General features: G+C 41.9%; 1 pseudogene; it reads left to right on the top strand.

Moving 5' to 3' along the window:
• Window positions 1-6,311: 6,311 nt before the first annotated feature.
• Window positions 6,312-6,429, top strand: LOC126238379 (5S ribosomal RNA; annotated as a pseudogene).
• The last annotated feature ends 7,654 nt before the right edge of the window (window positions 6,430-14,083 follow it).

The raw sequence follows: 14,083 nt of genomic DNA on the forward strand, positions 1-14,083 counted from the left end.
ATTTACAACATTTTATTTTGGCAGGACGTTGCAAAGACGACATCGAATCTTCTCAGGGACTCTTACAAGAATTGGAAATCGACACTGACAATCGCGGGGTGTGAAAACAGGAACACAACAATTACAGGTCACATCCGTCACAATTCCACGAGGAAAGAAATGATAACTGGGCTCGACAAGGCTATTCTTACAACGTAAATCGTGACCAAAACAGACACCACCCGTATGAAAATCGTTGGCAGAGTAATAATAATTACAGGGAAAGATCACATCTCCGCAGTAATGACTATCACAGAGACAATCAGAGAAACAGACAATATGGGAACCAAAATAATCATTATCAAGGGAGACAGAATAACTTCAGAGGCAACGGTCCACCGTGCAGTTACGATTCCGGGAGAAATTCTCCACCACATGACCGACAAACAAGAAACTATGTAAACTACCGACATGACGACAGACGATATAATCGTAACGACAGACCTGAATTTCTTCAGAACTGGCGAGATTCAAACAGGGCAGGGCCCTCTCGACAAGGTGAATTTGTAGAAGTTAGATTCCAAATCCCAATAACGACGCGTGCCAACAAAGAGACAGACAATGACTCGCACTGCAGGCAGCCACGTGCACCGGCTGGCTCAGAGAAAAATAACATAAACGCTAACCTTGAGAAAAATCTGAGGATTCTTTACCGATGTACCATATACCACATGATAATTCCGTTGAAGTTGAAACTCTGCGTAATAGGAAGAGTAAAGGTTTACACCACATTTCACATGCAAAACCGTTTATTGAAAGATAATCTGCTTTTTAACTTTGTCTTTGCCATAAAACTTTTCACTTCACGTTACTAGTATGCTTTGTCAGACTTAGAAACTGTTAACATGCAACAAAGTTTGAAGTTAATATCCAGTCAAGAACCAAGATAACTTAATTAAACAGAAATTACGAATGCGTTGTTATAGTGAACAGACGACACAGTGTTGTTATTTCTACATTCTTGCTTGTTAGTTGCACGATTATCAAACGAATATAAAGCTTACATTCTTAGAACATATACTGCTAACGAGATTTTAATGCAACTTTTTGATTTACTTGAAAAGGTATTGTTTATTTGAAGTGCATTCTGCGAGATTAAAGCTGACTTAGCTTTTGGTTTCTCTGATAGCTACACGATTATATCACGACGCTACTAATATGCGACACAATTTACATTGTTGCTTTTGCGGTGTATCTGTTTTATATCTGCACAGTTTTTCTATATTATTCTGGAAAGTAAAACATATTTTAGTAGTAAATTTTGTGGCATAGCTACAATGAGACAGCCTTTTCCGTAGCACAACAATATGTTACTGCACAATACTTTCTTCATCACGGCAATAAGCCAATATATGTAATAACTAAGATATCTATACGCAAAGCATTTCACTTTTGTTTATGAGGAGGTGAGTACACTGACTTCAGCAAAACTTTGCTTACAGAGGACGATACCTACGAAAGTTCCACAGAATTATCTTACAGCAAGACGCACATTTAGCGCTACAGGACACGCATTTGAGTGATTAATTTTGTACTTAAAACATTTATTTTTAAAGATTTTTGAATTACAATGATACAAAGGTTTTCCATGATACATTTCATTCCATTGCTGTAATCTGTAACACCTGATCGTATAATTACATTAATCCTCAGGGGGTACACGCTTACTTTGTGTACCATGTGTTTGGCATGCACAAGGAGCCCTAGCTAATATGGTATTTGCTTATACAACTTTACACATCGGTACCATATTTCTCTAACACTGAATTACACAGCTATCTGATTATTTAAAAGAGAAACAAAAATTTTTATTACTATGTCAGTGACACATGCTTACGCAATTACACAGTTGGATAATTTCACACTTATGAAATAATATTTTATCTGCACTGTGTGAACTGTTCATATTTTTTTGGAACCATTGTGATACTATGAGAGCTTTGAATGTCGTATTTGGTAAGGGAGCATGATTTTTAAAATACGTTTGAGGTAGATGACACTATTGAAATGAGCAGAGGATTCTTTTTAGGTTTTGAAATTATTGCAGAAAGCTACGACGATTTTGAGGTTTGACTGGGGTGTTATGATGTTATTTTTACGACGACGATGTGTATTATGCTGTTAAGGTATGTTTATGATCAATAAGCTGATGCTATATGAGGAATTTGACTATGCTTCATATTTGTAATGATGAAATATTGAAAAATGTCGTCGAATATGTATATGTGTAAAAAAGTAAGGAATAATGAGTAGTGGTTAGGGACTCTAATTTGTGAAAAAGGATGTTGGCAACCAAGAATCGTACTTTAAGAGTTATGAAATGTGTGTAAATGCGTGAATGTATCACAATTCCAGCAAAAATTTTTTGGGAACTGTTATAATTATAGGATTTTGTTTCTACACATTTGTAACGCAAATTCTCGACCTGTGAAATTTTTTATATGAGACTGTCACTGTAGTGCAAACTACTGTCGTAAATATTTCGGTAAGAAGGTCAAGTGACCTTGACATAATGCGTTGTGAGCGGACAGCTGTACCAGCTGCCTGGAGAGAAAACCATTAAGTGGAGAAAAAATAGGCCATTAACCTTGCTATTGACATTCCTTTGTAGAAAGCATCGCAAAAATGACACGCTATTACTTGGAAACATATGATTATACTGTGGAGCATGTACTTTGTGCTACTTGCTGATATGCTTATGAGTTGATGGGAAATATTCTTACATCTGCACACCTGATTATGACAAGTGTCTTTCTATACGAGACTTGAGAGAATTTCTACTGACTTATGAAATGCCACATGGCTATAGAATGATATTTTTAAGCTTTGCTTTACATAGTTGCTTATTTCATTTGGTATCTAGTTTCCAGCTGTGTTGCAGCATTGGTTATATAAAATAAAATTAAATGCATTTGCTAATGTGAACACTTTCTGTCAACAGATCTATTAAATAATAATTTTATGATCCACATTCTTCGAAAATGGAGAACTTAGAAAGGAGAGAACAAGAAGGGACTAATAACAATAACTGCATATATAATTTTCTTTTCAAGTACCTGGTAATTCTTTGTAGAATAAGTTTTTGTGGTGCACCACTTTAATTACATAGACATTAAGATGTGAATATACATTTCCCTTCTCTGCATTGTTGTCTTTTGTGTTATTTTTTCTGCTTGTGGGTTTTTCATGTTTAGATATAAGTTATTACATTTGCTGCTGCTGTTTGCCAGGCATAGTGCTACTGAATTTCACTTTTTATTACTCTGTTAAGCCAGTTTTACTACTGATTTATTTTTCTTATTTGCTGCACATTGCCTTATATTAGTTGTAATGTTGCATTTGCTTTGTTAATTTAGATATACTGCTGCTTGATATGCCAATTTCCATTTTTTTGTCATTGAAGTTAGCTTAATTGGTTTGTGCTGCTGCATTGTCTCGTCCCTTAGTTTAGCATCTGAGCTCAGTAGATTTAAGTTAGCTTAAGATGGCGTAGGCTATATAAGAGAACGAGTTGTGATGAAATGGAAGAAATGCATTGAGAAGCTATAAGAAAACGGTTTGGCCAAAAAAAGTATTTTGAAAGAGGATATGAACAAAAAAGTAGGGTTTAGGGAAAACAGGTTTAGGTAGGATGTTCTTGGAAATAAATGATGAGGTAAGATAATGGAAAATAAATAATGAGGTAAGAAATATGTGAACATATAAATACAGAAAGCATGCTTGGATAGGATTTTTTTGGTGGAAACAAATGTTGAAATAAGACAAAAGATCTATGGAATGAAGTTTTGGGTTGGACTGCAGTACCAAATGCTACACTCAAAACAAACCCTGCCCTTTCCTTCTGTGTTATTCTGCTGTGTGTTTGTGTACTCCCATGTATTTGTGTTTTTCCAGTCTTTATGTGTTTAGCTAATACGATTTATGTTGTAGAATTTTTCCAGTACTAAGCTACATTCACTATGATGAGGAATACTGTTATCCTCAAATATAATTTGCATTAATAATATGTTATTTACTTTGTAAAGATGTTTAGACATTATTAATTCTGTTCGGTTTCAATGCTCATGTGCGAAACTAATGTTTCGAAAACTATTCTCATTATTTTGTATACTTTCTTATGTCATAATTCCTGTAACACTCATGTATATGTTTATTTCTATTCTTTTGTAAAGCCTGTATTACTACAAATGTTACCTGTATGTTTTAATGTTTTAATGATGTTTTCTGTATCTTTGTAATTGTATTCTCGTGTTATACAATTGTAATGGACACCAGTTCAGCAAATCAAGTAACTTGTAAGCATTCATTTCAGTGCACACATTTCTGTTGGTCATAGTATATGCACAATATGTGAGAAGTTGGGACCGTTAGTGTTTGCATGTTTGTTGATAATTCAGCAACGGACTGGTTAACAGCATTGCTGGTCCTAAGGATAATTCCAAAAACTTTGTGACTGCACAAGTGGTGGTTTATGGACTTGCTATATTGTCCGCAAGACTCTTCGATGGTGATAGTGCACCTGCACAGTCGCAACAGATGGCTGCTGGCCGACTCTACAAGGACTACAGTGGGTCTGCATCTTTGATGGCCCACCAATACCATTATTTCTACAAGGACTACAGTGGGTCTGCATCTTTGATGGCCCACCAATACCATTATTTCTACAAGGACTACAGTGGGTCTGCATCTTTGATGGCCCACCAATACCATTATTTCTACAAGGACTGCAGTGGGTCTGCATCTCTGGTGGCCCACCAATACCGTAATCTCTAACAAGACTACAGTGTGTCCATCAGAAAGAGTAAATTTGTAATATTGGATATCATGGACTGATATATATATATATATATATATATATATATATATATATATATATATATATATAATGACTTTTGAACACTATTAAGGTAAATACATTGTTTGTTCTCTATCAAAATCTTTCTTTTACTAACTATGCCTATCAGTAGTTAGTGCCTTCAGTAGTTTGAATCTCTTATTTAGCTGGCAGTATTGGCGCTCGCTGTATCGCAGTAGTTCGAATAACGAAGATTTTTGTTAGGTAAGTGATTTGTGAAACGTATAGGTTAATTTAGTCAGGGCCATTCTCTTGTAGGGATTATTGAAAGTCAGATTGCGTTGCGCTAAAAAATATTGTGTGTCAGTTTAAGCACAGTCATGTATAATTTTTCTAAGGGGACGTTTCATTATCACAAACATTGCCGTCATTTAGCCGAGTGAAATTTATCATAGGCGCTCGCATGGTGGGAAGGGAATGGGGAGGCAAGAGAGGGCACTTGTCCTCTCCTGAAATTTGAGTACCAACTTTTTATTCATTACATAATTGTCTAGAATTTCTAGCAATCTTGGTCTGCGACTCCACTACACTGTTGATTTGACATTGCCGACCGCGACGAGAAATACTGCAGGCTCAGCTATCGCTATGTATCTTGGGTTTTCTTTGTTGTCGCTCTTTCCACGATAAATTATGCCTGTTCTTTGATGCGGCTGCGATTTCGGCGCTGATCTGTAACCAAGATCGATATGAAATTCACATAACGATTCCGAAATAATCTCTTCAATCTTTTTGTGTTTCTTACCTGTACAGCCCTTACCGAGCTGCAGAAGAGACCCGGCTTAACATCCTGGCTACAGATACCGTCGCCGATTCTCAGCCAGTTAATATTGCAGCAGTAATCGCCCACCACATCCATCCTCAGTTCCCATAATGGCATATCCGAGTTGCACAATGGGTTCAGAACTCTATCTTACATTTGTCTGTGGAAAAGGAGAAGGTATGATGGTTTCCTGATTCTGCACTCAGTTTTATATGACGGAGTTACTGTACTATACTCGGAAGAACACACATGCTGTAATGCACGTATCTGCATCTATACTTAATCTCTAACATACCAGTCGAAAAATGAAATTACCAGTATCTGCTCTGGAAGAAAGAAAAATGTGCACTCCAGGACTGGAACATCCTCACAGTCTATGAATGGAGCATAGCACCACGTGCATTAACAAAGCTACGAATTCTGCATTCCACTTGGCATGCTGCACAATTACGTGATATACGAGAGAGACGAAGTTTATCTTTGTGGGTTCCTAGGACGAAAAACGTTGGTTCTACTTACCATTTTAAGATTAGTTTTCGGTGGTTTTCCAAACTCATCTAGTTATATATTGACCCCAGGTACACTTGACATAATAAAGCTAAAGATTTTGCATTCTGGAGGCATTTTTTCACTTTCACTTGTGCCAGTCGACACTAGGCCAACGGCCTTGCCGCTGTGGTAACACCGGTTCTCGTCAGATCACCGAAGTTAAGCGCTGTTGGGCTGGGCTAGCACTTGGATGGGTGACCATCCGGTCTGCCGAGCGCTGTTGGCAAGCGGGTTGCACTCAGCCCTTGTGAGAGAAACTGAGGAGCTACTTGATTGAGAAGTAGCGGCTCCGGTTTCGGAAACTGCATAGGGCCGGGAGAACGGTGTGCTGACCACATACCTCTCCATATCCACATCCACTGACATCTGTGGGCTGATGATGACATGGCGGCCGGTCGGTACCTTTGGGCCTTCAAGCTCTGTTCTGGAGGTGTTTAGTTTTTTAGTCTCTAGAGAATAGAAATCTGGAAGATGGTGCAATAAATTCACACTGATGAGCCAAAACATGACAATGGCCACAGCAACGTTGGATGCCGTATTGTCTCGTTGCGGGCGGGGGACGGGGGGTGGCACGTGATGCTGTAACAGAAGTACTGTACTTTTATGTTCTTACAGATACTACACCGTACACTCAACATGAGCACCAAGGGTTCCCCGAGAAACTAGACGGTGGTCCCTTTCATTCCACCCAGGAACCAACAAGTCCTTGTTTAATGAGTCGACTGCTTCAACAAATCGATTTCGTAGATCTCGAACAGAACGGCCGTAGGCGGGACAACAAACTTTCAAGAATTATGTACGCCAATTTTAAGTCCGCGTGTGCAGAGGTCTCTCTTTCCCCAGTCCATGGCGGAATGCATGTTGCACTTGAACAAAGGGTTGCCTTTGTGCAAATTGCAACACAGAAAATGATTCATTTCACTGCGTAGTCGTCAAAGTAACAACAGAGCAGCTTGTATCAAAACTTTGAACCTTCTTCTGTCCAGTGACATGCACCACGTTTTCCTATCTTTTATAGTTTGTGTGTAATAAACAACAGAAATCGGTTCTCTTTCTTAGAATTGTGGGGTAGGCCTATTAGCTTCAGAGTTGAATAAACCTGTTTTAAAGTTTATTCCATGTTCCTCCACTTCGAAAGATTTCGAAGTCTATATGTTGCATTTTTGTTCATGGGCTAGATTTAATCGTAAGAGGATGTAACTTCAAACTGAAATAATTTAGGTGGCATTCATATTAATATTAATCACATAAAATGTAATTTGCATATACTGAATAAACATCGTTATTGTTTACGTACCAAATTGATCTACCTTAAAAATATAAAGTAGACAACTACCGATCTCTTGAGACACAATAAATTTAGTGTACTTGTAGTCAGATTTATTTCTTTGGACATGATATGTTTCCAGATTCACCGAATAAGCTATAAAAAAACTGGCAACTTTTGAATCTTATCCCTCCTGCAAAAATTTCTTCAGACACCCATGAATGTCATTATTAAACCAGTAAAATTTCATTCGATAGGAAGTGTGTATGTGAAATAAATTATTATCTTAATGAGAGATTTGACAGAGGAAATCCTCGTAGCTGTAGCCAACCGAACATGTTTGCCCTGACAGAGTGAAAAGAACGAAGTTCTTTAAATTATTATACAGGGTGTTACAAAAATGTACGGCCAAACTTTCAGGAAACATTCCTCACACACAAATAAAGAAAAGATGTTATGTGGACATGTGTCCGGAAACGCTTAATTTCCATGTTAGAGCTCATTTTAGTTTAGTTAGTACGTACTGTACTTCCTCGATTCACTGCCACATGTGTGGGCTGACGAGAATCCGCACGCAATTGTGGAATCACGTCATCAACACAGATTTTCAGTGAACGTTTGGGCAGGCATTGTTGGTGATGTCTTGATTGGGCCCCATGTTCTTCCACCGACGCTCAATGGAGCACGTTATCATGATTTCATACGGGATACTCTACCTGTGCTGCTAGAACATGTGCCTTTACAAGTACGACACAACATGTGGTTCATGCACGATGGAGCTCCTGCACATTTCAGTCGAAGTGTTCGTACGTTTCTCAACAACAGATTCGTTGACCGATGGATTGGTAGAAGCGGTCCAATTCTATGGCCTCCACGCTCTCCTGACCTCAACCCTCTTGATTCTTCATTTATGGGGGCATTTGAAAGCTCTTGTCGACGCAACCCCGGTACCAAATGTAGAGACTCTTCGTGCTCGTATTGTGGACGGCTGTGATACAATACGCCATTCTCCATGGCCGCATCAGCGCATCAGGGATTTCATGCGACGGAGGGTGGATGCATGTATCCTCGCTAACGGAGGACATTTTGAACATTTCCTGTAACAAAGTGTTTGAAGTCACGCTGGTACGTTCTGTTCCTGTTTGTTTCCATTCCATGATTAATGTGATTTGAAGAGAAGTAATAAAATGAGCTCTACATGGAAAGTAATCGTTTCCGGACACATGTCCACATAACATATTTTCTTTCTTTATGTGTGAGGAATGTTTCCTGAAGGTTTGGCCGTACCTTTTTGTAACACCCTGTATAGAAACAGATCTTGTATTCATCAAAAACCCTCAGTAATGTAATGGAATAACGACACAAAATTTATGCCGGCTCCGCACTGAAGACCAGACCCTGCATGCACAGAGTGTCCCCCGAGCACTCCCTATGGCCGAACCCAAGACCCCAAACGCCGACGCCCCAACCTACCCCACAAGCTCACAGCCGGCACTCGCACACTTCAAGCAAATCCCGCACAGGCATCCGCACCGAGTAGCCACCCCAACCGGCACTGCCATCCAAGCACGCCCCACGGCCAGATCCAAGCCCCGTCACGTGGAGACTCCCATACACCAACCCCACGAGCCTACAACCCGCTCTTGTGCACATCATGCAAATCCCAGTCGCACCACTCTCCTTGTCAATACAGGCACTGCAGTATTGCATAGATGTTATACTTGCATTCACTGCAACCTCCACACCTCCACAACTCGCACTCGTGCCCATCGTGCAAATTTTACACACACCGTATTCCCTAGCAACACAAACACTGCAATCTCTTATACATGTTATACTTGCATTCAATGTTACGCCACACCGTTAACCTTTGCATTGCATTGTATTTTATGTTAACCGGGGACCTAGAAACGACGGAGAGGCTCCGTCCCCGCCACAGCCGCAGTGGTCCGCAACCCCACGACGACTACCGCAGTCCACTTCACCCCTCCACCGCTCCACACCGAACCCAGGGTTATTGTGCGGTTCGGCCCCCGGTGGATCACGCAGGGAACGTCTCACACCAGACGAGTGTAACCCCTTTGTTTGCTTGGTACAGTAATGGTGGTGTACGCGTACGTGGAGGACTTGTTTGCGCAACAATCGCCGACATAGTGTAACTGAGGCGGAATAAGGGGAAGCAGCCCGCATTCGCCGAGGCAGATGGAAAACCGCCTAAAAACCATCCACAGAATGGCCGGATCACCGGACCTCGACACAAATCCACCCGGGACCAGGCGCTCCTTCCCGCCCGGAAAGCCGTGTGTTAGACCGCACGGCCAACCGGGCGGGCCCTTTAAACTTTACGATGGGCTTATTTGGTCAACTTGTCGTATGATTGAAAGTATGCGAGAATGTACACGTGTGTGTACTCCATGTTTGAAAAGTAGAATCAATAGATTCTCAAAGCGTCGGTCATCCAATACATGTCCATTGTAGTGAATTTTCTGTGTTTAGAGGAGTAATCTGACTTTGTCGACATCGTATTGAATTCTGAGAAGGTCCTGAACTTTACGAAAATACACTGAAGAGCCAAAGAAAGTGTTACACCTGCTAAATATCGCGTAGGTTCCCCGCGAGCATGCTAAATATCGTGTGGGTTCCCGCGAGCAACAGAAGTTTCGCAACACGACGTGGAATGGACTCGACTATTGTCTGAAGCAGTGCTGGACGGAGTTGACTCCATGAATCCACCACGTCTGTCCATAAATCCACAAGAGCAGGAGAGTGTAGATCTCTTCCGAGCAGCAAGTTGCAAAGGATCCCATATATGCTCAATAATGTTCACGTCTGGGGAGTTTGATGGCCAGCGGAACTGTTTAAACTCGGAAGAGTGATGTTGGAGCCACTTGTAGCTTTTCTGGATGTCTGGGGTGTCGCATTGTCCTGTTGGAATTGCCCAAGTCCGTCGGAATGTACAACGGACACGAATGGATGCAGGTGTTCACACAGGATGCTTACGTACGTGTCACCTGTCAGAGTCGTATCTAAACATATGAGGCGACCCATACCACTCCAACAGCACTTGCCCCACACCATTACAGAGCCTCAAGCATCTTGAACAGACCCCTGCTGACATGCAGGGTCCATGAATTCATGAGGTTATCTCCATATCCATACACGTCCATCTACTCGATAGAATTTGAAACGAGACTTGTACGACCATGCAACATGTTTCCGACTATCAACAGTCCAACGTCGGTGCTGACGGCCCCAGGCGACGCGTAAAGCTCTGTGTCGTCACAAGGGTACACGAGTGTGCCTTCGACTCCGAAAGCCATTATCGATGATGTCTCGTTGAATGGTTAAAACGCTGACACTTGTTGATGGCCCAGCATTGAAGTATGCAGCAATTTTGGGAAGGGCTGCACATCTGTCACGTTGAAGAATTCTCTTCAGTGTCGTTCGTTCCGTTCTTGCAAGATCTTTCTCCGGCCGCAGCGATATCGGAGATTTGATGTTTCCTAATTTTCACGGTACATTCATGAAATGATCGTTCGGTTAAGTTCCCACTTCATCTCTATCTCGGTGAAGCTGTGCTCCACTGCTCGTGTGCCGACTATAACACCACGTTCAAACTCACAAAAATCTTGATAACCTTCCTTTGTAGCAGCAGTAACCGATGTAACAACTGCGCCAGACAGTCGTTCCCTTATACAGGCGTTGCCGACCTCAGCGCCGTATTCTGCCTGTTTACACACCTCTGTATTTCAATACGCATGCCTATACTAGTTTCTTTGGCGGTTCAGTGTACATCAGGTTGTTACAGAAAGTGGCAGTTGATCAGCAAAGAAAAGACAAAGATCACGCAACATAAGAGGCCGACGTTTGCGTTGGAGTGCAGTACCAATACAAATATAAGTTGAGGTAAGAACTCAAACAAAATGAGGATAACCCGGCCGCTGTGATCGAGTGGTTCTAGTGGCTTCACACTGGAACCGCGCTGCTGCTACGGTCGCAGGTTCGAATTCTGCCTCGGGCTTGGATGTTTGTGATGTCCTTAGGTTAGTTAGGTTTAAGTAGTTCTAAGTCTATGGGACTGATCACCTCAGATGTTAAGTCCCATAGTGTTCAGACTCATTTGAGCCATTTTTGAAAATGCAGTTACTCTATAGCGACCTTCCAGAGACCATGGTTCATAGCAAAACACTCATAAAATGTTAATGAACAAGATCCAAAACTTTGTTTGTGGATAAACCGCAGCTAAAGGTAAGTTGAACTGATTTCTTCATTAGGAATAGCACCGAGACTGCTCACGCATGGATCTGTTACAGTGTGTACTACAATTTTTCAACGATGATTCAACAGTCCACTGGAAGCATGGCATACAATATCCACTAAACATTTGGTTTTATAAGTGCCAGCAGAACTGGATCGATAACTGCATGTGAAAAACGCACACATGTTTTTCATGCCATTCTGCGTCAGATATTGGGAAATATTTGACAGACTGAAGTGATTAAATGGATACACCTGTATGCTACGAAATCACGAAGTTGACAAGACAGGGCATTTGACAGATAGAGACATATGGTGAGGTGAACGTTGTGGAGCAGATCTCTTGTGCGAACAGATTACACTAGTTTTTTGGTGCAAGCATAATCGAAAGAGCGTAACCACCAATATAGCGAACCGTCACCTTTACCCTCTCTACCAGCATATGCGAGAGCATTCGTCTTTTGAGCCAGCCGCTGTTGTCTCTCGTACGTTGCTCTTCACGACATCGAAAAGCCATCGAAAATAGAATGTCAACGCCGTGACACGTTCCACTTCAAGAACTTACATCCAGACAGCCAGCGGTGTTGCAATGTATCCGCGCCATCTGTTTTGAACTCAGCTTACGAAACTGTGCCCAAAATACGGAACGCGAGGTCTCCAAGTGGTGCATAACGCTGCATTTGCGTACGCCAAGATATATTTTATAATCGCACATTAGAAAGCACCCAAGGTACTAATATTGACTGAAAGGCGTATGCTCTTCTAAATCAGTTTTTTGAATATTTTGATTACGAATTTAATGAATACAAGTTCAAATGTTAATGTTTCTACCTGCAAGAGTAAATACAGGGTGATTTTTTCCGCCGTGTACAAACTCTAGGGGTTGATCGATAAGGGGATACGCAACAAAAAGGGTCTAATGAACTTATGTCAGGAAATGCATGGTTTCCATCCTAGAGACCATTTCTTCAATCATACTTTGTTACGGAGACTGCTGTCTAATACGCGCTGTACCATGCAGCCACACATACAGTATGCGTGGTTTCCTCCAAGAGGGTGGTTCTTTTCCTCATAGGTCATGCCATAGCGTTCTAGCCACCCGCTGTGGCCGAGCGGTTCTAGGCGCCTCAGTCCTGAATCGTGCTGCTGCTGCGGTCGCAGGTTCGAATCCTGCCTCGGGCATGGAAGTATGATGTCTTCAGGTTAGTTCGTTTTAAGTAGTTCTAAGTCTAGGGACTGATGGCCTGAGGTGTTAAGTCCCATTGTACTTAGAGCCATCTGAACCATTTTCAACCTAGCGTCCTACTCTGTCGCAGTAATTGGTAAAGTTGTCTCCGATTCACTTCTCTTGCTGACTCACCTTCTAGTGGAGGTGGTACAGTGTTGTACACAATGGTTCCGTATTCGAATCGAGTGCTTGCCAACACCATGTTTACATACGGAAAGGCAAATGACAACTGGCGGCGGGCAGCGAGTTGTATCAGGAGATCTATCTCCACCGACAACAGACACAGCATTCAACGTTTGCAACAGTCTTTCGCCGTTTGCCTGAGACAGTGCCGTTCTAGGAAGAAGGATATCATGAAAGAGGTATCCGAAATGTTCGGACACCAGACTTGGTGTAAAATGTGATTAACACTATGGAAGGTGACCGCTTTGTCAGTACCAGGCAGTTGGCCCGCCAGTACAGGGTAAGCCAGACATCCATGTGGAACATCGTCCATGACAGTTGTTACTACCGATATCACTTACAGCATGTGCAAGGCTTACTAGCGGCAGATTTCCCATATCGGGAGCAGTTTTGTCACTGGTTTCTTCACCAGGCAATTACGATTCCGGGGTTTGTGTTATCCAAACTATTCACAGATGAGGCGACCTTTAGGCGGAGTGGTATCTTCAGAGTTTATAACAGTCAGCTGTGGGATACTTTGCAGGAACTCCATGTTATGGTGACAGCGAATCATCAGCGTCGGTGCAGCCGGAATGCGTGGGTCGGGATAATTGGCGACCGTATTTTGGGACCAGTCTTCTTTCCACGTCGCCACAGGCCGGAACCATCGGCGTTTCCTTGCGGGTGACTTTGCTTCCCAAGCTGGAAGGAGTGCCAATGATGGTTCGAAGGGTTATGCGGCTAACACTTGATAGTGCTCCAGCCTACATCGCGTTAACGTCCGGACGCATCTCAATCGTGTCTTCCCTGATCGGACGAGGGGGTCCAATCACATGGCCTGTTCGTTTATCGTATCTCATCCAATGCTATTTCTCGTTATGGGTCCATATCAAAGGTATGGTCTACCCATTCCAGATATGGAGACACTGGAACAAAGTGTTCATGCTGCCTCTGACAGTGTTCAGA

The sequence above is a fragment of the Schistocerca nitens genome, chromosome 2 (assembly GCF_023898315.1).
Source record: "Schistocerca nitens isolate TAMUIC-IGC-003100 chromosome 2, iqSchNite1.1, whole genome shotgun sequence".
Lineage (NCBI taxonomy): Eukaryota > Metazoa > Arthropoda > Insecta > Orthoptera > Acrididae > Schistocerca > Schistocerca nitens.